This window comes from Mobula birostris, chromosome 2 (genome assembly GCF_030028105.1).
Source record: "Mobula birostris isolate sMobBir1 chromosome 2, sMobBir1.hap1, whole genome shotgun sequence".
In the NCBI taxonomy this organism is placed as follows: Eukaryota; Metazoa; Chordata; class Chondrichthyes; order Myliobatiformes; family Myliobatidae; genus Mobula; species Mobula birostris.
In genome coordinates, this window is record NC_092371.1 from 64,314,651 (window position 1) to 64,336,507 (window position 21,857).

Sequence of the window (21,857 nt, forward strand, 5' to 3'; positions counted from 1 at the left end):
ATATTTATTTGTTATATGTACATCGAAACCTACAGTGAAATGTGATGTTTGCTTCAACAGCCAACGCAGTCCGAAGATTGTGTTGGGGGCAGCCCACAAGTGTTGCCACGTTTCTGGCACCAATGTAGCATGTTGACAACTTACTAACTGAAGTAGTTATGTTTCTGACCGAAGGAATAACGATGACTGCCTGTTATGCTGCTGTCGTTTAGGGCAGCAATGAAGGTCCTCCATCTCTGGTGGTGTTCAGAGCTTCCTTTATCATGTCAGCAGCTTCCTCTTGGTTTTCACTCCTGTCAGTCATGCAAGTCCCTGCTGGAGACTCAGGAATGCCGACGCACTCAGATGTAGAAGGATTCTTCATTCTTCAGAGTTGTTAGTCCTGAGTTAAATCCTGAACCTGGAGGACCGGTGGATCACTCTTAGTCTGTCCTCTATCCTTTGACCTGTTTGGCATGGGTACCCTACCAAAAGCTAAAGCCAAAGCATAAAGCCCTGACTCCTGTGTTTGCTCAGCCTTTTCAGAAGGCAGGTAAGAGTCAATCCATGTTGCCATCGGTTTGTAGATAAGAATGGAAAGTTTTCTTCCCTGAAGGATTTTAGTGAATCATGCAGATTTTAGTTTTGTGATCACAGTTACTAGTATCAGAACTTCCTTAAAAAATATTGGATTTAATTAGCTGAATGTAAATCCCCAGCTGGTATAAATTTACTATTGCAACATCACTGACAAAAATGGGAATACCCTTGTTCAACCCTAAGTAGTGAACTTTGCAGAAAGGTGAACTCATTGAACAATTTCTATTAGCAATAGAGACAGCACCTTGGCTATTGTAGCATTGTCTTGTTTTATACTGAAGTATCAGCTTGGATTTTGTGTACACATCTTGATAAAGGGAAACAATTAATTTATAATAGCACAATCAAGAATCAATTTTAATATTAACTTCAGTGTAGTACATAAACAACGCTTTTCTGTGGTGATGGTGCCTTTGTTACATGTAAATGTTCAGGAGTATTCCAATGTCACAAGTTACTGCATGTTGTCAATGAGGTCCCTTTTGTCTATCAGGGCTTGTTTCCTTACTCCAGATGTGCGGTACAATAAAGGAAAGCCCCAGGGCTGCTCTCTTCTCACTAATACATGCACAATCTGGTGTAGACCACAATCTACTTGTAGATTTTACTTGCACAATATAATGCAAATTAATTATGTTCATAAAAATTCTCAAGATACTGTGTGTGGATATATTTTAGAGCACAAGACCATAAGACATAGGAGCAGAATTAGGCCATTTGGCCCATCGAGTCTGCTCGGCTATTCTATCATGGCTGATTCTTTTTTTCCTCCTCCTCAGCCCCACTCCTTGGCCTTCTCCCTGTAACCTTTGATGCTGTGTGCAATCGAGAACCTATCAATCTCTGCCTTAAGTACACCCAGTGACCTGGCCTCCACAGCTGCTTGTAGTAACAAATTCCATAAATAGACCAACCTCTGGCTAAAGAAATTTCTGCGCATCTCTGTTTTAAATGGACACCCCTCTATCCTGAGTCTCTGCCTCTTGTCCTAGACTCCCCCACCATCGGAAACATCCTTTCCACATCTACTCTGTCTAGGCCTTTCAGCATTTGAAAGGTTTCAATGATATCCCTCCTCATCCTTCTAAATTTCAGTGAGTCCAGTGCCAGAGCCATCAAGTTTTCCTCATATAATACTTTCATTCCTGGAATCATCATTGTGAACATCCTCTGAACCCTCTCCAATGTCAGCACATCTCTTCTTCGATGAGGAGCCCAAAACTGTTCACAGTACTCAAGGTGAGTCCTCACCAGTACTTTATAGAGCCTCAGCATCACATCCCTGCTCTTGTATTCTAAACCTCTTGAAATGAATGCTAACATTGCATTTGCCTTCCTCACCACCGACTCAACCTGAAGGTTAACCTTTAGGGTGTTCTGCACAACGACTCCAAAGTCCCTTTGCATCTCAGATTTTTGGATTTTCTCCCCATTTAGAAAATAGTCTGCACATTTACTTCTACTACTAACGTGCATGACCATGTATTTCCATGCATTTTGATATAATTTCCTTGTTAAAACCGTTCAGGTCTTCATCCAGAACATATTATCCAATTACTTTAGAAATAATGACTCCTACAATGACAACTTTGCTTGGCATTGTAAAAGATCTGAGCACTGTGAAAATGATAACAATAAGATGTGGAGGACTTTGAGTCTACTTTCGTCTTAGACAGGCTCATATGACTGAGGATGACTCACATTCAAGGACTCTACAACTCATTTTCTCAGTATTATTTATTTTTTTATTTGCACAAATGTCTCTTTTTGACATTGATTGCCAGTCTTCATGTTTTCTTCACAAATTCTATTCTATTTCTTTATTTTCCTGTAAGTGCCAATGGGCCGTTGAACCCATGAACACTACCTCAGTTTGTTTCTCCTTTTTAAAATACTGTATATATTATTTCTGTTTTTGCACTATTTTTAATCTTTTCAATATACATATATGTACTTACTGTGATATTTTTGGTTATTTATTTATTTTTCTTTCCATATTTTCATGTATTGCATTGTACTGCTGCTGCTAAGTTGACAAATTTCAGGACACATGCTGGTGATAATAAACTTGATTCTGAAGAAAATTAATCTCAAAGTAGTATATAGTAACATATACATCAAAGTTGCTGGTGAACGCAGCAGGCCAGGTAGCATCTGTAGGAAGAGGTGCAGTCGACGTTTCAGGCCGAGACCCTTCGTCAGGACTAACTGAAGGAAGAGTTAGTAAGAGATTTGAAAGTGGGAGGGGGAGGGGGAGATCCAAAATGATAGGAGAAGACAGGAGGGGGAGGGATGGAGCCAAGAGCTGGACAGGTGATTGGCAAAAGGGGATACGAGAGGATCATGGGACAGGAGGTCCGGGAAGAAAGACAAGGGGGGGTCCCAGAGGATGGGCAAGAGGTATATTCAGAGGGACAGAGGGAGAAAAAGGAGAGTGAGAGAAAGAATGTGTGCATAAAAATAAGTAACAGATGGGGTACGAGGGGGAGGTGGGGCCTAGCGGAAGTTAGAGAAGTCGATGTTCATGCCATCAGGTTGGAGGCTACCCAGACGGAATATAAGGTGTTGTTCCTCCAACCTGAGTGTGGCTTCATCTTTACAGTAGAGGAGGCCGTGGATAGACATGTCAGAATCACATTAAAATCACATTTTAATTCCACATCCCATTCCCATTCTCCAACCTGATGGCATGAACATTGACTTCTCTAACCTTCATTAATGCCCCACATTCCCTTCGTACCCCATCTGTTATTTATTTATTATTATTATATATTTTTTTCTCTCTCTCTTTTTCTCCCTTTGTCCCTCTCACTATACCCCTTGCCCATCCTCTGGGATTCTCCCCTCCTCCTTTCTTTCTCCCTAGGCCTCCTGTCCCATGATCCTCTCATTTCCCTTTTGCCAATCAACTTTCCAGTTCTTGGCTCCATCCCTCCCCCTCCTGTCTTCTCCTATCATTTTGGATCTCCCCCTCCCCCTCCCACTTTCAAATCTCTTACTAGCTCTTCTTTCACTTAGTCCTGACGAAGGGTTTTGGCCCGAAACGTCGACTGTACCTCTTCCTATAGATGCTGCCTGGCCTGCTGCATTCACCAGCAATTTTTATGAAGTATTGTAAGCATGTTTGGGCTCCATATCGAATGGATGTGCTGGCATTAGAGGGGGTCCAGAGGAGGTTTACAAGAATGATCTTGGGCTTTAAAGGGTTAATGTATGAGGAGCATTTGATGGTTCTGATCACTGGAGTTTAGAAGAATAAAGGAATATATTGTTGAAACCTACCAAATATTGAAAGGCTTAGACAGAGAATGTTTCCAAAAGTGGGGAGTCTAGGACCAGAAGGCACACACTCAGAATAGAAGGACATCCCTTTAGAACAGAGATGAGGAGGAATCCCTTTAGCCAGAGGGTGGTGAATCTGTGGAATTTATTGCCACCGATGCTGTGGAGTCTAATTCAATGGGTGTATTTAAGGCAGCGGTTGATGGGTACTTAATTAGTAAGGGAGTCATAGTTTACAGGAAGAAGGCAGGAAAATGTGGTTGAGAGGGAAAATAAGTCAGTCATGATGGAATGGCAGAGCAGACTTAAGGGGCCAAGTAGACTAATTCTGCTCCTATGTCTTATGGTCTTAATGCTGGACTCCAGATATTGCCCAACCTTGACAGAACAACATTCTCAGTTGTCACAGTGTGATAAAGGTTATCTGCAGATAAACAAAATCCATTTTAAGACCAAGTGCAGTTTTAAAGTGAGCCTTCGACCTCTGGAGGTAATGCATTTTCACGATTCACAGATCGAATTGACAATTAGTTATAATTATCTCTGCAGTGTTATTTTATATCAAGCTTATTATTTAGATTAGTTAGAGTAGAAATTGATCTTGTATCTGTTTTACAGATAACTATATTAAGCTTGCACAAGAATCCTGTGTATGAAGTTAGTATGTAATGCTTACCTACTGTGATTAAATTAACAGAACAAAGCTTTAGAAACATGCCTCCTTTTGCTGCAAAATTTTTACCATGAGAACAGTGCAACTAGTGTTACCACAGGCATTGCAGAAAAGTGGACTCATAACATTTTCATCCAAAAGCTATAAACTTTGAACAATTATAGGGAATACAAAAATATTGGTTTTATTTGGAGGAAGAACTTTGCATTTCTACATGATGGCAGTTAGAGATCTGTAATTATTCATGGGAGCAATCTAAGTTTATTATGAATAGAACTAATGGCATAATAGTTACCTCCTTGTTTTAATTAGGTAATTGGAAGTCTAGTTTTAGTATATTTGCTGTTAGAAAGTCTTTAACAGTCAGGATGCTGAGAAAATACGGGTAATAGCAATATTAGGAAAGTTTGCTGGTTTTCTGGTACCAGTTTGTTTAAATTGTAGAAACTGATCAGCCAGTTGTGCAGAGCCAAAGTTAGAATTCTGAGTAACAAAAGCTTATTAGCAAGACCCATTTTCAGTAGAAAGAAGTCTGGAGCTGAGTAAAGATACACCCATTTTAATTCTACTCCCCATTCTGCCATCTCAGTCCATGGCCTCCTCTTCTGCCACAATGAGACCACTCTCAGGTTGGAGGAGCAATGCCTTATATTTTGTCCAGGTACCCTCCAACCTGACAGTACGAGCATTGATTTCTCTAACTTCCAGTCATTTTCCCTCCTCCCCCTTCTCACTTCTTCCATTCCCCTTTCTGGCTCCTCACGTATCCCTTCTCTTCTCCTCATCTGCCTATCATCTTCCTCTGTTGCCCCTCCTCCTTCCCTTTCTCCTCTGATCCATTCTCCACCTATCAGCTCCCGGTTTCTCACTTCACCCCCTCCCCTTCCCCACACACCTTCCCCCTCATCTGGCTGCAGCTATCACCTGCCAGTTTATACTAGCTCCCCTCCCCCCCCCTTCTTATTCTGGCTTCTTCCCCCTTCCTTTCCAGTCCGGTTCAACGGTCTCAGCCTGAAACATCGACTGCTTATTCCTTTTCATAGATGCCGCCTGGCCTGCCGAGCTCCTCGGGAATTTGTGTACATTGCTCTGGATTTCCAGCACTTGTAGAATCCCTTGTCTTTAAAGTTTGAAATTAGTTTTACATGGTTTAAACTTAAACACTGCCCTTTCATTAAATCTGGGTGATTGTCCTGGATAGGGTGCAAAGGTGATTTATTGGGATATTGCCTGGATTGGAAGACTTTAGTTATACAGAGATGTTAGATGGATGCAGCTTATTTTCTCTGGAGCAAAGGAAGCTGATGAGTGACGTGGTGGAGGCAGATGATATTATGAGAGGCAGAGGTAGAATCTTTTTCCCGTGGTATGTGTGTCAAAAGCAAGGGAGCTAGGTTTAAGGCGAGTGGGGAAACTTAAAGAGGATCTGAAAAGGAAGTTTTTTTACATAGTTGATACTCAGAAAATATTGCCTAAGGAGATTGTTACAATCACTCTTTAAGCAACATTTAGACAGGTATTTGAAATACACACACAAAATGCTGGAGGAACTCGGCAGGCCAGGCAGCACCAATGGAAAAGAGTACAGTTGACGTTTTGGGCCAAAATCCTTTGGCAGGTATTTGAATCATTTGTTTGTTTATTATATGCCATGTCGTATGATGTGGGCGATCATGATCTTTGCATGACCATGACTTTTTTTGGCAAATTTTTCTTCAGAAGTGGTATGCCATTGTCTTCTTCTAGGCAGTATCTTTACAAGGTGAGTGACCGCAGCCATTATCAATACTCTTCAGAGATTGTCTGCCTGGTATCAGTGGTCACATAGCCAACACTTGTGATATGCCCCACTGGTCATGTGACCATCCACTATGGCTACATGTGACCCTGATCAGGGGCTAAGCAAGTGCTACGCCCTGCCCAAAGGTGACCTGCAGACCTGCAGGAGGGAAGGAAAGGCTTGCACCTCCTTTGGTGGAGACGTACAGTGTCTGCATCCCGCCACCCATTTGAATAACCAAAGTAATCCGGACAAATTATTGAAAAATACGAATCAGTAGAGATTGGTACTTGATGGCTTGGATGAACATTGTGAGCTGAGGGGCTGTTTCCAATCTGTAGGACTCTCTAAAACGGAATTAGTGAATGTTGTAATGTGAATAAAGTCACCAGAGAGACACTGAAGCTGGTGAGTATAGAAAAGTTTGCTTCACCAAAAACGAGCAACAGACATCATATTGAGACACTTTTGGAAGAAGAGGCCTGCCTGACCCAGCTATTACATAGCACCTTTATATGCTAAGGATCAAAGGTAACAACAGGGCAATTCTATAGGTACAATGCTTCCTTTGAATTACATGTAGTTTTTAAACACCTCCTCCTTCGCACCCACTCTCCCGACTCCCAGTCTCCGATTCCCACCAACTCCAGGCCACATTCTTGCATATTCAGGCATCTTCACTCAAAAGGAAGGCCATTATTCAGAGCTGCACTTTAAATTCAATCTACAATCCATGTTCAGGTCTGGAGACTGGCTGCTGTTAAAATTAGAATTTGCTATATGTCATAATTCCGGAATATGTCCTAACAGTCCCTACTCTTGGCCCTCCTGGACAAAACTTATTTTTTCCCCAGGAAAGACTGGACTTTAAGGAAGATCTAATCAAATAAGGCAGCAAAAGTGCCCTGCTTCAGAACCCCTTCCCCAATTACCTATCATACCCCTATGTTCATCTACAGTGGAGACAGGCAAAGCAGCTGGTATGGAGCTGGTGGGCCAAAGGTGGGTCTGCTTTGTGTGACTATGGCCTATGACTCCTTTAACATGGCAAAGAATCCCAAGACATTTTACAAAATGGTACAGTGGCCAGGCCTAAGGAGATGTGAAAAATAGGTTCACTGAGCACTGAGGTGTAGGGGGCAGGGCTTCAGATTCTTGGATAATTGGGATCTCTTCTGGGGAAAGTATGACCTGTTCAAAAAGGACAGGTTACACCTGAATCTGAAGGGGACAAATATCCTGGCGGGAAAGTTTAATAGAGCTGTTAGGGAGGGTTTAAACTAATTTGGCAGGGGGATGGGAACCGGAATGATAGAGCGGAGGAAGGGGAAAACAGAAATAAATCTAAGATAGTGAGCTGTAAAGATGTCAGGAAAGACAGGCAGGTGATGGGGCAAATATGTAGCCATTGGGATGAGTTGAAGTGCAATAAAGTTGCAGTGAAATCAAAGCAAAAAGTATCAAATACTGGTCTTAAGGTGTTGTACTTAAATGCACGCAGCATAAGGAATAAGGTGGATGATCTTGTTGTACAGTGACAGATTGGCAGGTATGATATTGTGGCCATCACTGAGACCTGGCTAAAGGATGCGTGTCTCTGGGAGCTGAACGTCCAAGGATACACGGTGTATCGGAAGGATAGGAAGGTTGGCAGAGGGGGAGGCATGGCTTTATTGGTAAGAAATGATATTAAATCATTAGAAAGAGGTGATATAGGATCGCAAGGTGCAGAATCTTTATGGGTTGAGCTAAAGAATAGCAGGGGTAAAAAGACCCTGATGGCAGTTATTTATAGGCCTCCAAACAGCTGCAGGGATGTGGATTACAAATTACAACTGGAAGTAGAAAAGGCTTGTCAGAAGGGCAGTGTTATGATAATTGTGGGGGATTTTAACATGCGAGTAGATCGGAAAAATCAGGTCGGCACTGGATCTCAAGAGAGAGAATTTGTAGAATGTCTGCTAGATGGCTTTTTAGAACAGCTTGTTGTTGAGCCCACTAGGGGATCGGCTGTACTGGATTGGGTTTTGTGTAATGAACTGGAGGTGATTGGAGAGATTGAGGTGAAGGAACCCTTAGGAGGCAGTGATCATAACATGATTGAGTTCACTGTGAAATTAGAAAAAGAGAAGCCGAAATCTGATGTGTCGGTGTTTCAGTGGAGTAAAGGAAATTACAGTGGCATGAGGGAGGAACTGGCCAAAGTTGACTGGAAAGAGACACTGGCAGGAAAGACGGCAGAGCAGCAGTGGCTGGAGTTTATGCGAGAAATGAGGAATGTGCAAGACAGGTATATTCCAAAAAAGAAGAAATTTTCGAGTGGAAAAAGGATGCAACCGTGGTTGACAAGAGAAGTCAAAGCCAAAGTTAAAGCAAAGGAGAGGGCATACAAGGAAGCAAAAATTAGTGGGAAGACAGAGGATTGGGAAGTTTTTAAAACCTTACAAAAGGAAACCAAGAAGGTCATTAGGAGATAAAAGATTAACTATGAAAGGAAACTAGCAAATAATATCAAAGAGGATACTAAAAGCTTTTTCAAGTATATAAAGAGTAAAAGACAGGTGAGAGTAGATATAGGACCGATAGAAAATGATACTGGAGAAATTGTAATGGGAGATGAGGAGATGGCAGAGGAACTGAACAAGTATTTTGCATCAGTCTTCACTGAGGAAGACAGCAGGATACCGGACACTCAAGGGTGGCAGGGAAGAGAAGTGTGCGCAGTCACAATTACGACAGAGAAAGTACTCAGGAAGCTGAATAGGCTAAAGGTCGATAAATCTCCTGGACCAGATGGAATGCACCCTCGTGTTCTGAAGGAAGTAGCTGTGGACATTGTGGAGGCATTAGCGATGATCTTTCAAAAGTCGATAGATTCTGGCATGGTTCCGGAAGACTGGAAGATTGCAAATGTCACTCCGCTATTTAAGAAGGGGGCAAGGAAGCAAAAAGGAAATTATAGACCTGTTAGCTTGACGTCGGTGGTTGGGAAGTTGTTGGAGTCGATTGTCAAGGATGAGGTTACAGAGTACCTGGAGGCATATGACAAGATAGGCAGAACTCAGCATGGATTTCTTAAAGGAAAATCCTGCCTGACAAACCTATTACAATTTTTTGAGGAAATTACCAGTAGACTAGACAAGGGAGATGCAGTGGATGTTGTATATTTGGATTTTCAGAAGGCCTTTGACAAGGTGCCACACATGAGGCTACTTAACAAGATAAGAGCCCATGGAATTACAGGGAAGTTACATACGTGGATAGAGCATTGGCTGATTGGCAGGAAACAGAGAGTGGGAATAAAGGGATCCTATTCTGGTTGGCTGCCGGTTACCAGGGGTGTTCCACAGGGATCAGTGTTGGGGCTGCTTCTTTTTACATTGTACATCAACGATCTGGATTATGGAATAGATGGCTTTGTGGCTAAGTTTGCTGACGATACGAAGATAGGTGGAGGGGCCGGTAGTGCTGAGGAAACGGAGAGTCTGCAGAGAGACTTGGATAGATTGGAAGAATGGACAGAGAAGTGGCAAATGAAGTACAATGTTGGAAAGTGTATGGTTATGCACTTTGGCAGAAAAAATAAACGGGCAGACTATTATTTAAATGGGGAAAGAATTCAAAGTTCTGAGATGCAACGGGACTTGGGAGTCCTCGTACAGGATTCCCTTAAAGTTAACCTCCAGGTTGAGTCAGTAGTGAAGAAGGCGAATGCAATGTTGGCATTCATTTCTAGAGGAATAGAGTATAGGAGCAGGGCTGTGATGTTGAGGCTCTATAAGGTGCTGGTGAGACCTCACTTGGAGTACTGTGGGCAGTTTTGGTCTCCTTATTTAAGAAAGGATGTGCTGACATTGGAGAGGGTACAGAGAAGATTCACGAGAATGATTCCGGGAATGAGAGGGTTAACATATGAGGAACGTTTTTCCGCTCTTGGACTGTATTCCTTGGAGTTTAGAAGAATGAGGGGAGACCTCATAGAAACATTTCGAATGTTAAAAGGCATGGATAGAGTGGATGTGGCAAAGTTGTTTCCCATGATGGGGGAGTCTAGTACGAGAGGGCATGACTTCAGGATTGAAGGGCGCCCTTTCAGAACAGAAATGCGAAGAAATTTTTTTAGTCAGAGGGTGGTGAATCTATGGAATTTGTTGCCACGGGCAGCAGTGGAGGCCAAGTCATTGGGCATATTTAAGGCAGAGATTGATAGGTATCTGAGTTGCCAGGGCGTCAAAGGTTATGGTGAGAAGGCGGGGCAGTGGGACTAAATAGGATAAAATGGATCAGCTCATGATAAAATGGTGGAGCAGACTCGGTGGGCCAAATGGCCTACCTCTGCTCCTTTGTCTTATGGTCTTATGGTCTTATGGTCTTTTCAAATGGAATGTTTCAAATTCATGAAGTTGGTGATTTAGAAAAGCAGTTTCAGAGTATGGAGGCAAGACAGTCAGAGTCCTGGGAAATGAAAGGAGTGAGGGAAGAAGGAGAGAAAATACATCAAAACACAGGAGAGTATATGGGCAGAATCATGTGCTTTGAGAGACCACGCAAGTAAGTTAAAATACAAATACAAGAAGATCTGCAGATGCTGGAAGTCCAAAGCAACACACACAAAATGCTGGAGGAACTCAGCAGGTCAGGTAGCATCTACAGAAATGAATAAACAGTCAATGTTTTGGCTGAGGCCCTTCTTCAGGAAGTAAAAATACAACATATTTTTGAAAATTATGATGAATATTTTTGAAATGATAACCTGAAATATGTACTGTACAGTACAGTTTTGGTCACCGAATTATAGGAAAGATGTCAACAAAGTAGAGAGAATACAGAGAAGATTTACTAGAATGTTACCTGGGTTTCAGCACCTAAGTTACAGAGAAAGGTTGAACAAGTTGGGTCTTTATTCTTTGGAACGTAGAAGGTTGAGGGGGAACTTGATAGAGGTATTTAAAATTATGAGGGGAATAGATAGAGTTGATGTGGATAGGCTTTTTCCATTGAGAGTGGGGGAGATTCAGACAAGAGGACATGAGTTGGGAGTTAAAGGGCAAAAGTTTTGGGGTAACATGGGGGGAACTTCTTTACTCAGAGAGTGGTAGCTATGTGGAACGAGCTTCCAGCAGAAGTGGTTAAGGCAGGTTCGATATTGTTGTTTAAAGTTAAATTGGACAACTATATGGACAGGAAAGGAAAGGAGGGTTATGAGGTGAGTGCAGGTCGGTGGGACTAGGTGAGAGTAAGAGTTCGGCATGGACTAGAAGGGCCGAGATGGCCTGTTTCCATGCTGTAATTGTTATATGGTTATATGGAAATAATCAGAAAAAATGTGCATTAGATATAGAATGGGTTAATGATGTCACTAGGATTCGAAGTGACTTAGGAATTGTGCAAGACCAATTGAGTATAGGGAGCAAGAGCTCAACTTTCAAAAAATAATATCACCAATACATTTATATTACATTTTAATAAAAGCACATTCTCGTTGAGACTAAATGGAAGTGATAAAATTATTCTACCATCCCATATTTTGTCATATTTATCTGTTAGAGAATGATTTTCTGAATAAATTCAGACTGTTGTGTGAGTGCCTGCTGTAAACCCTAATATCAAAAGATGAACCAGCTGTTGAAATGAGGCAAGTTGGGAGAGAATAATAGGTTTAACAGTGTTAGAAATTCACAGAATAGCAGAAGGAACAGTGGAACAAAAACATTGAAAGTTGTTTATGAAAATGTTCCCTTTTGAGGCTGTGGAAGGATGTTAACAGAATGTAAATCTCACAATGACTTTACAAAGAGTGAAATGGATGGACCATGTAAATGTTCTCTATTCTCATTTTATCCATTAAATTGTCGTAAACCGACAGGATCCAAAAACCCTCACTAATTTCTAAATGAGATTATTTCCATTTGAAAAGGCCACATATCTCATATACTGACATAACAACTACTCAATGAATGGTGTTTTTAAAAGAACATTTGAAATACCACTGAAGGTTCAATCGGTTTTTTCAAAGTTTGACAGTGTGGATCAGGAATGATTTAGATTTAGATTAGATTTATTGGATTTAATCTTCATTTTCTTTTTGCTGAATTAGCTGATATAAAGGCGGGGTGATACAATTTGCTTCAGTGTCCCTACATGAATTGGATTAGTGAGACCGGCAGTATGGTCAGCACAGAAATGGCAGGCCGAAGAGCTTCTTCAAATGTTACAGTGTCTGATGCTTGATTACGATGGGAATAAGTGTTTTGACTGACCAAGATGTTTGCATGTGTACATGAAAAGGTATGGAAGGGCTTTGAGTGAAAAGAGAAGCGAACTTAGATCTGGACACCCATAACAATATAATCTGTCAAGACATGATCAAACAATACTAAAATATAAAAAAAAATCTCAGGAGATTCATTGTGATTGAAGTGTGTCTCTCTGTAGGACAGATTAAAATCAAAAACTCTGGGCAAAAGTATTCTGAAATAATTTGACTGAATTAAGTTCTCACTGAACTTATCCATAACTTGCACTGGAAAATTTTACTTTGATGATCTAAGTCTTTCTCCCAGAAGTGCTGTTGCAGAGTTTATAAGAATATTTTGAATTTACTCAAGTGCATTTACTGTCAAATTGAGATTTTCCCAGACCAGATGGAGGCAGAGCTGACAGGTTAAAATTGTGTAAAACAAGTGATAATGAAAGGAGGCAGGCGCTCCTAACATCACCCCTTACATCACTCCTAACATCACTCCTTACATTACTCCTTACATCACTCCTAACATCACTCCTAACATCACTCCTAACATCACTCTGTACATCACTCCGTACATCACTCCTTACATCACTCCTTACATCACTCCTAACAGTACTCCTAACATCACTCCTAACGTCACTCCTAGTGTCACTTCTAACGTCACTCCTTACATCACTCCTAACGTCACTCCTAACATCCACTCCTAACATCACTCCTAACATCACTCCTTACATCACTCAAACTTAAATCTCTTAGTCAATTGAAAAGAGAATCAGAAGTAATGTAAAATTCATTGCGAATTTACTCTCATCTATTTTATACTATTGCCCAGAATTGAAATTATTGAAGAGACATTCTGTTGGAAGAAGAAATCTTGTTTCTTGCTGCAAAAATTATCCATACTTCATGTTTCAGGCTAAGAACGTTCCCATCAAAGAAATGACTGTTCCGCTGGGAGAAGAGGCTGTTAACATAGAGATCCACAAAAAAGGAAAATGCGTGGGACTGGGCCAACATTTATGTAATTGAAAGCAGTTTCTACCTTCAGAAGGCTGATTCGTGGAACCATATTTTCATTCCTGCAGGTGGCCGCACTTCTCCACTGTAAAACCACCTTAGAGGAACAGATGCTGTTTGGTCTCAGTTGAAGTAGGAACATTAAGGACAGATTTTTAACTGGCTGTAGGCATGTTTAACATGACAGGAGTGTAACCAGTTTGAGATGGGTTGGATTCCCTCTGTCAGTGGTTCTTCACAATTGAAGCAGGCCTGTATTCCAGAAAGTGAGGTAAGTTCTTGTAAATATGGGTCACTGATTCTCCGGTTAGGTTAACTCTGCCTCTGGAAATGAAATGAGTGCAGAGAACTGAATCTCATCTGTTCCTTTGTATGAGCATCAGAGCCTAAGGTGCCAACAATAAGAAGATGGGAAGCATGACGGAGCTTAGAGGATCCAGTTCTTGAATAATGACATAAATAATTTTTAAGGAAGCAGCCTGCAAGAAAATTTTTAAATACAAAAGCATTTATGGAAGTGATTTTCCATTGTGTTTCTCTTAATAAATATTGAGACACTGTCAACAATAGTTTCGTGATTAGACAAGAATAGAAGCCAAGTCATAGATATACCCAGCTTGTTGTCATAGTGACATCATGTGCAAGTGACATGGTGATGCAGTTCAACATTTTTATTATCCTTCATTGAATTTGTAAGTAAATCAAAGTACTCTTTGTGAATCAAGTGCACAAGAAATGAGGACAATGTGTTAAATTGCAGTGAATGGATTCAAGGTCTTCATGCGACAAATTAAATGATTAAAAATGGAAATTTATTGTATCCTCATATAATCACTCAAAGGAGAGCAAGCCTCAGCTGGAATGGTGGTATAGTGTGGGAACTGATGAATTGGAATACCTTTTGAACTTTGCAGTTTAAAAATGAACAAAATTTAAAGTAACTTTTTTTTAAACGGCACCACAATACAAACTGGCATTGAATCTGGTTCCAGATCTACCTTGGGCCTGTCCTTGAGTCTGACAAGGCAATAAGAAATCCGCAGTTAGACTAGTAACTTCCTGTGGTGGCTTTACACAGATGTGCAGGGCTTGCATTGTAGACTTCACTCAAACTGAATCTGTACTAAATTATTTCAGAGTATTATTGCCCAGAGTTTTTGATTTTAATCTGTCCTACAGAGAGGCACACTTCAATCACAATGAATCTCCTGAGTCAGATTAGCTTTACAAATTATTTTCAGACTCTTACATTTAATGGAATACTGAACCACTGGGGTACAGAACTAGTTGTGGAGAGAGAAAAAAAAACTGTTTGGCCATTTTGAAAATGATCTGAAAACGTGTAAGTCAGGAGAGATTGCTCTGTATCAGGGCAATTTGAATGTAAGGATTAGACCAAGTTTACTATAAAACCTTTCATTAACTGATAGAGATATCGAATAACCACATCATCTGTATAATGACTTTTCTATAATGTCAGAATTCGCAAAAAGGTCCATTGCCACCAAGGTCAACAAATAGGAATGTTTGAGATGGTATCATCACAGTTATACTGTGTTATAAAGTTCCTGGACAAATAATCCAAATAAAAGGGAATAATAATCCAGTGATAAAGAGTTCAAAAACACAAGAGGTTCTGTGGCTGCTGGAAATCCAGCGTGACACACACAAAGTACAGTAGGAACTCAGCAGGTTAGATGGTATCTACAGAAAGGAAAGGACAGTTAGCATTTCTGGCCGAGACCCTGCATCACGGTTCAAATATCAAAAGTTCAAATATCATCACAACATCTACTGAATTTAAATTCAATCAATTAAATAATCTGAAATAAAACCAGTAAAAGACTATTGTAAAAAACTACCTGGTTTATTTATGTCCTGAAGGGAAGGAAATCTGACATCCTTACCTCTGCTGGTCTGTGTTACTGTTGGGTCACAGCAATATGGTTGATTCTTTTAAACGACTGGTGAAGGTCTTGGCTTAAGCCCAATACTGGTCTTCTCCTTGATGACCACAGTAAATGAAAAATATTTTTCCTTGATAGTGCTGTCAGGCCTTTGACGTATATGCCGTACCCCATGTTTGTATCCACAACCACAGCATCTGTGGTCAGACAGCAATAAGAAATGGGAAACAGTTTAATATCTCCCTTCCTCTGATCTGAATGAGGTTATAGTTGCTGAATCCAAATGTAACTTCCTCTTGGCTGTGAAATCAGAGTGCAGACTTATTGCTATCTTCACAGACACTGAAAAATATTAAGTTTGACCTTGGTTGGACATTGCTCAGAAATGCATTGCAGAAGTTAATCATTAAGTTGATGAGTTAATCATTTGTTGGTGAATTGGTCAACGTGAGCTGATAAATGCATGCTCCCAGTTTTTCTGGGACCTACCTTACTCTGTAAGAGAAATAATCCTTTGAACTGAGCTGTGTCTGCTTGTCACATTTGAAGCTCAATCATGATGTTTGAGGACCTCAGAATAGCAGTTATGTATAATTATGTTTAATAATATTGATGCCTATGAGTGAGGAGGACCTTGGAGTTGTTCCTGTTTTGAACATAAGACCAAAAGATGAAGGAGCAGAATTTGGCCATTTTGCCAATCAAGTCTGCTCTGCCATTCGGTCATGGCTGATTTATTTTTCCTTTCAATCCCATTCACCCACCTTCTGTAAGGATTCTCCCCATGACTGTGTGAGCTTCTTCTGGGTGCTGTGGTTGCTCCGTTTCCTCCCAAATCCCAAGGAGGTCCAGGTTAGGGTTAGTAAGGATGGGCATGCTGTGTTGGCATAAGTTGGTTAACCTGAAGGTTTGATCATGTGATGTTGGAGTGCAATTTGTAAACGGTATTCCTTTTCCTGTATTATGGTTGGGTCTCCAGGGGTTGAGTGTCAGCTCTTCAGGAGGCTTTAAAGAATACATTTTTTTGCTACCAACCAAAACTGTAAACACAAAATTCCCAAATGCTCCTACGAATGTTTCTCCAACAATCCATTAAGATATAGCCAAACTCTTTGGTCTTCCTCCGCTTCAGAGAATTTTGTTTTCTACTGTCCCACCTACCTCAGGCAGGCTGCCCCAGCACATCCCTGAAGCAAGCATTGCAATTCACTGTATGTTTTGATGTTTCAATGTACATGTGACAAATAAAGCTAATCTTTATCTTTGCCTTTATCTCCATCTTTATCACAGAGTCACAGAGCAATCAACTGTTCCATTTTCTACACTTCTACAGGAGAGTGCCAGGACACAGTGTCCCAGAGTAAGAGCACATAGGCGAATGACTCTAGCCAGAGCAGGAAGACCATAGAGGCCATCTCCTGATGTGGATGAGAACTGAAAGGACACCTCCTCGATTGGGAGGAGAATAGAAGAAGCTTCCTCCTAGAATGAGAGGAGAAGTGAAAGTGTCGCCTCCTGGGGTGTGGGACAGCAGGGAGCAAAATACTCTGGAGCGAAGAAAGAACAAAGATCAATCACATCTCTATGTAAAATGTGCATAGGGTCACTAGGGAATTTTGTGTTTTTTATTTTTGTTGCTAGCAAGAGAATGTATTGTTTGAAGCCTCTTAGTGAGCTGATGCTTATCCCCTGGAGACCCAACCATTATACAGGAAAAAGGAATTCCATTTACAAACTGCATACCAGCATCACATGATCAAATCTTTAGGTCAACCAATCCGTGTTAATAACAATACGTTGATTCTTGTTTAGTTTGGACTCCAGAGGCAGTGGGACAGCTTTGTGTTTTACACTGTAACTTCCGGCTCTATTACTTAAAGTTTAAGTTTGCAGATGTGTAAAACAGCATACAAGTTTTAACTAGGATTATCTTAAAAATGGGGATCAGGATAACAGTCTGCAATTAACCCTTCCTTGTTCCTTCTGCTTTGGGTGGCACTTTAAGACTGTGCTGTTGTTGATTATCATCTACACTCTGTGCAGCCATAAGTGCTGTTGTGAATTAATAGCTTCAAGCCTTAGCAGGAGTCTAATATTCCATTTGGCTCACTTCACTTAAAACAGCCTTCTCCACATAAGGCCGAGCTACATTTCTATCCTAGGGAGAAGATTATGAATGTTTTCGCTATCAATACCTCTCATAATTTTATAAATTTCTATCAGGTCTCCCCTCAACCTCTTACACTCCAGAGAAAACAGTTCAAGTTTGTCCAACCTATCCTTCTAATTTGTTCCCTTTAATTCATGTAGAATCCTAATAATCTTTTTCTGTACTCGTTCCAAATCCTCCACAATTTTTCTGTAATGGCGTGACTAGAATTGTACACACTACTCCAAGTGCAGCTTGACCAAAGTTTTACATTGCTGCTATATAAATTGAGCAGTCTCGTGTATCGTCAAATGTACATTGAAGCATCACAACATACAGTGAAATGTGCCATTTTGCATCATTGACCAACACAGTTGGATTGTGCTGGGGAGAACCTACAAGTGTCGCATGCTTCTGGCGCCAACATAGCTTGCACACAAGTGACTAATGCTAATCTTTGGATTGTGGGAGGAAACCACGACATCTAGAGGAAACCCATGTGGTCACGGAGAGAACATACGAACTTCTCACGCACAATAGCAGGAATTGAACCTCAATCAGTGATCACCAGCACCATGAAGTGTTGTTAATTGCCACACATCCATGTCTTCTGATTTCCTCAATGATCTGTCCAAGCATTCTATAACTCCGGATGAAGGGCTTGACGCACTGAGTTCCTCCAACATTTACTATTTTGATTCATATTCCAGCATCTGCAGTCCCTTGTGTTTCTGTTTTGCCACATGACTTCTTTACCACACAATGAGCGACACCTTATACTTGTTCAGACTAAACTCCACCTGCCATTCATCTGCTCATAACGGATCTGTATTCTACTTTGTCATTTGACAGTCCTCTACACTGTCCACAGCTCCACCAATCTTTGGATCATCTACAGACTTACTAACCTACAGTACATATCTACATTTTCAACAACGTCATTTAGAAGTACTATATCACAAAGGTCAGAGGGCTCAGCTCTGAGCCCAGCTGAACACCACTGGTAACAGACCTCCAACCAGAATAACACCCTTCCAGAATACCACCTCTTTGCCTTCTATGGGCAAGCTGTCTGTGAACCCAACCTGCCAAGTCACCATTGATCCCATGCATCCCAATCTTCTGATCAACCCACGATGAGGGACCTTGTCAAATGCCTTAATAGAATCCATGTGGACGACATTCACTGCCCTACCGCATCAATCTCCTTCACCACCTCCTCAAAAAGCTCAATCAAGGAACCACTATCCATATCTATTGCGTAATTGACTCACCCCCATCAGCCTTCTCCCATAAATTGCTGTCAATCGGTTCTCAGCCCTTTATTTTTAAAGCTTTAGGTTTTTTTTTACAATTTCCCTTTGCTCACATACAGTGCTGTTTTATTGTAACAAATCTTAAATCACATTTCACAGCTCAACTTCAGCAGCATCACTATTACCAGAAAAGGCTTGGTGTTCTCCCTCTTGTAGGGGAAAGGTGTATGGTTGAACAAATTAATAAAATTCTTCAAAACTAATAGATATACAATGGAAGCAACAGGAATTCTGCAGATGCTGGAAATTCAAGCAACACACATCAGAGTTGCTGGTGAACGTAGTAGGCCAGGCAGCGTCTCTAGGAAGAGGTACAATCGACGTTTCAGGCCGAGACCCTTCGTCAGGACTAACTGAAGGAAGAGTGAGTAAGGGTCTCGGCCTGAAATGTCAACTGTACCTCTTCCTACAAATGCTGCCTGGCCTGCTGTGTTCACCAGCAACTTTGAGATATACAATGGATTCTGGTTAATTGGGACACATCGGTACCAGTACATTTTGGCTCAATCAAGTGGCTGCCCCAATTAGCCGAAGTTTCATGGAAATAATTAAAAAGGTTTAAAAAAAAGATAAACTACTGTTTAACTGAGTAACAAATTATGTACATATTTAAATGAAATTAGAACACTACCAAAACTACTTCAGTACTATAAACCTGTGTATTAGTTCCTAATAATTATTGACGGAGGTGCTACTCAATGCATGCAGTCAATGTTGATTGACTGTCAATGAACAAAATCAGTGCAGGCACTTAGTGGACTGCCTTCAAACAGTGCTTTTGACGATTGCATCCTCCAAATCTTCATTTTAATTGTAATGTTCAAGATGATTGTTGATACCTTCAAATTCTTTATAGGTCCTAACTTGTTGAAGTTGTGAAATTTTTTCATTTTCACTCCCAGCTGTTCTCTCTACTCCTCTCCAGTAGATCATGTGAACAAAATCTGACAATGATAATTCTGTACCTGCAGTTCATAACATCGACATTAGCTTTTCTCATGGTCTAAAAATTAGGCAACTGTATGGACCACAAGACCTTGAGATATAGGAGCAGAATTAGGCCATTTGGCCCATCACATCTGCTCCACATTTCATCATGGCTAATACAATTTTCCTCTCAGAACCAATCTCCTGCCTTCTCCCATATCCCTTCATGCCCTGACCAATCAAGAATCTATCAATCTCTGCCCTAAACATACATAAAGACTTGGACAGATGTGGAGTCCTAAGTCTTTATATATGTTTAATTCCACAGATTCCCCACTCTCTGGCTAAAGGAATTCCTCCTCATCTCCATTCTAAAAGGATGCCCCTCTATTCAGAGGTTGTGTCCTCTGGTCTTAGACTCTCCCACAGCAGGAAACATCCTCTCCACATTCACTCTATCAAGGCCTTTCACCTTGCCTGAATGCTTGAAACCACTGCGAGCAAAACAGTTCTGAATTGTCTTACTGTTTATTACTCACGAAATATCAGTGACAAAAATGACTGCTTTCTGAACACAAGCATGCAAGTGATGCTATTTAAAAACTGGTCATTCTAAGCACTTTGTGGCATCTAACGGCTGTACAGTATACTTGCCACTGACGCTAGTTAGAAATTGTTCAGCAAGTCTCCTGCCCCAATTAAGTGGTATAGTGTCCCAAATAAATGAAGGGACTCCGGGCTATTTTCTTCATTAGTTTTTGTTCTTTATGAGTTGTTCAAAATAAACAGATGCCCTGACTAATGAATGTCACAATAAAATGGAATCCACTTTACTCCAAGCATATTGCAGGCCACAATCCCTTCCTTATACTGGTGATATGGAAGGTGAAGTAAAGAAAATTTCTTCTTAAGACCTCCTGTTGATTTGGTTTATTGTTGATTTCACTTCCACACCACACCAGAACACTCCATCTTTAAGCATCTTGCCTGATTCTATGTGTCTCTTGTCCAATCTCAGTTCAGAATCAGAATCAGGTGTAATATTTCTGGCTTATGTCATGTTACTTGCATACATACTGCACTGTGCAAAAGCCTTGGGCACAATAGCTATATACTGTTTATGTGCTAAGAGTTTTGGACAATACTGTAACAGTAAAAAACTGGAAATTACAAGCATCTATTAAAAATTACATAAATAGTGCAAAAAAGGAGAGAAAATATAGTGAGGTATTGTTCATGAATTCAATGTCCATTCACAAATCTGATGGCGGAGGGGAAGAAGCTGTGTCTGAAACATTGAGTGTGTGTCTGCTGGCTCAGTTACCTCCTCCTTGTTGGTAGCAATGGGAAGAAGGCATGTCGTGGGTGATGGGGGTCCTTAATGATGGAATCACATTTTGAGGCATCCTGGATGCTGGGGAAACGAGTGCCCATGATGGAGCTGGCAGAGGGTACAACTTTCTGCAGCTGTTTCCAATCCTAAACAGTGGCTCCTCGTTACCAAATTGTGATACAAACAGTTAGAATGCTCTCCATCATACATCTGTAGAAATTTGTGAGTGTCTTCAGTGACAGACCAACTCTCCTCAAACTCCTAATGAAATAGAGCCGCTGTCATGCCTTCCTTGTAATTGCATCAACATGTTGATCCTATTGACATCCAGGAGCTTGAAACTGCTCACCCTTTCCATCCTTTGATGAGGACTGGTGTGTGTGCCCTTGACTTACCCTTCTTGAAGTCCACAGTCAATTCCTTGGTCTTACTGACATTGAGTACAAGGTTGTTGCTGTGACACCACTCAACCAGCTGACCTGTCTTGCTCCTGTATGCGTCTTTGTCACCATCTGAAATTCTGCCAATGGTTGTGTCAAGAGCAAACTTATAGATGACATTTGAGCTGTGCCTATCCACACAGTCATGGCTGAAGGGAGAGTGGAGCAATGGGCTAAGCATTCTTGAAGTGTGTAGAGTAGATTGTC

At 41.0% G+C, this 21,857-nt stretch overlaps 1 protein-coding gene across 1 annotated transcript in view; it reads right to left on the reverse strand.

Annotated features, from left to right (window-relative positions):
* Window positions 1-15,816, reverse strand: part of LOC140187095 (homeobox protein TGIF2-like) — a 55,510-nt gene extending 39,694 nt beyond the window's left edge. The window contains exon 1 of the mRNA XM_072242052.1: window positions 15,486-15,816. The gene's annotated coding sequence lies outside the window, so the exon portion shown is untranslated. The remainder of the gene's footprint in view (window positions 1-15,485) is intronic.
* Between the last annotated feature and the right edge of the window lie 6,041 nt (window positions 15,817-21,857).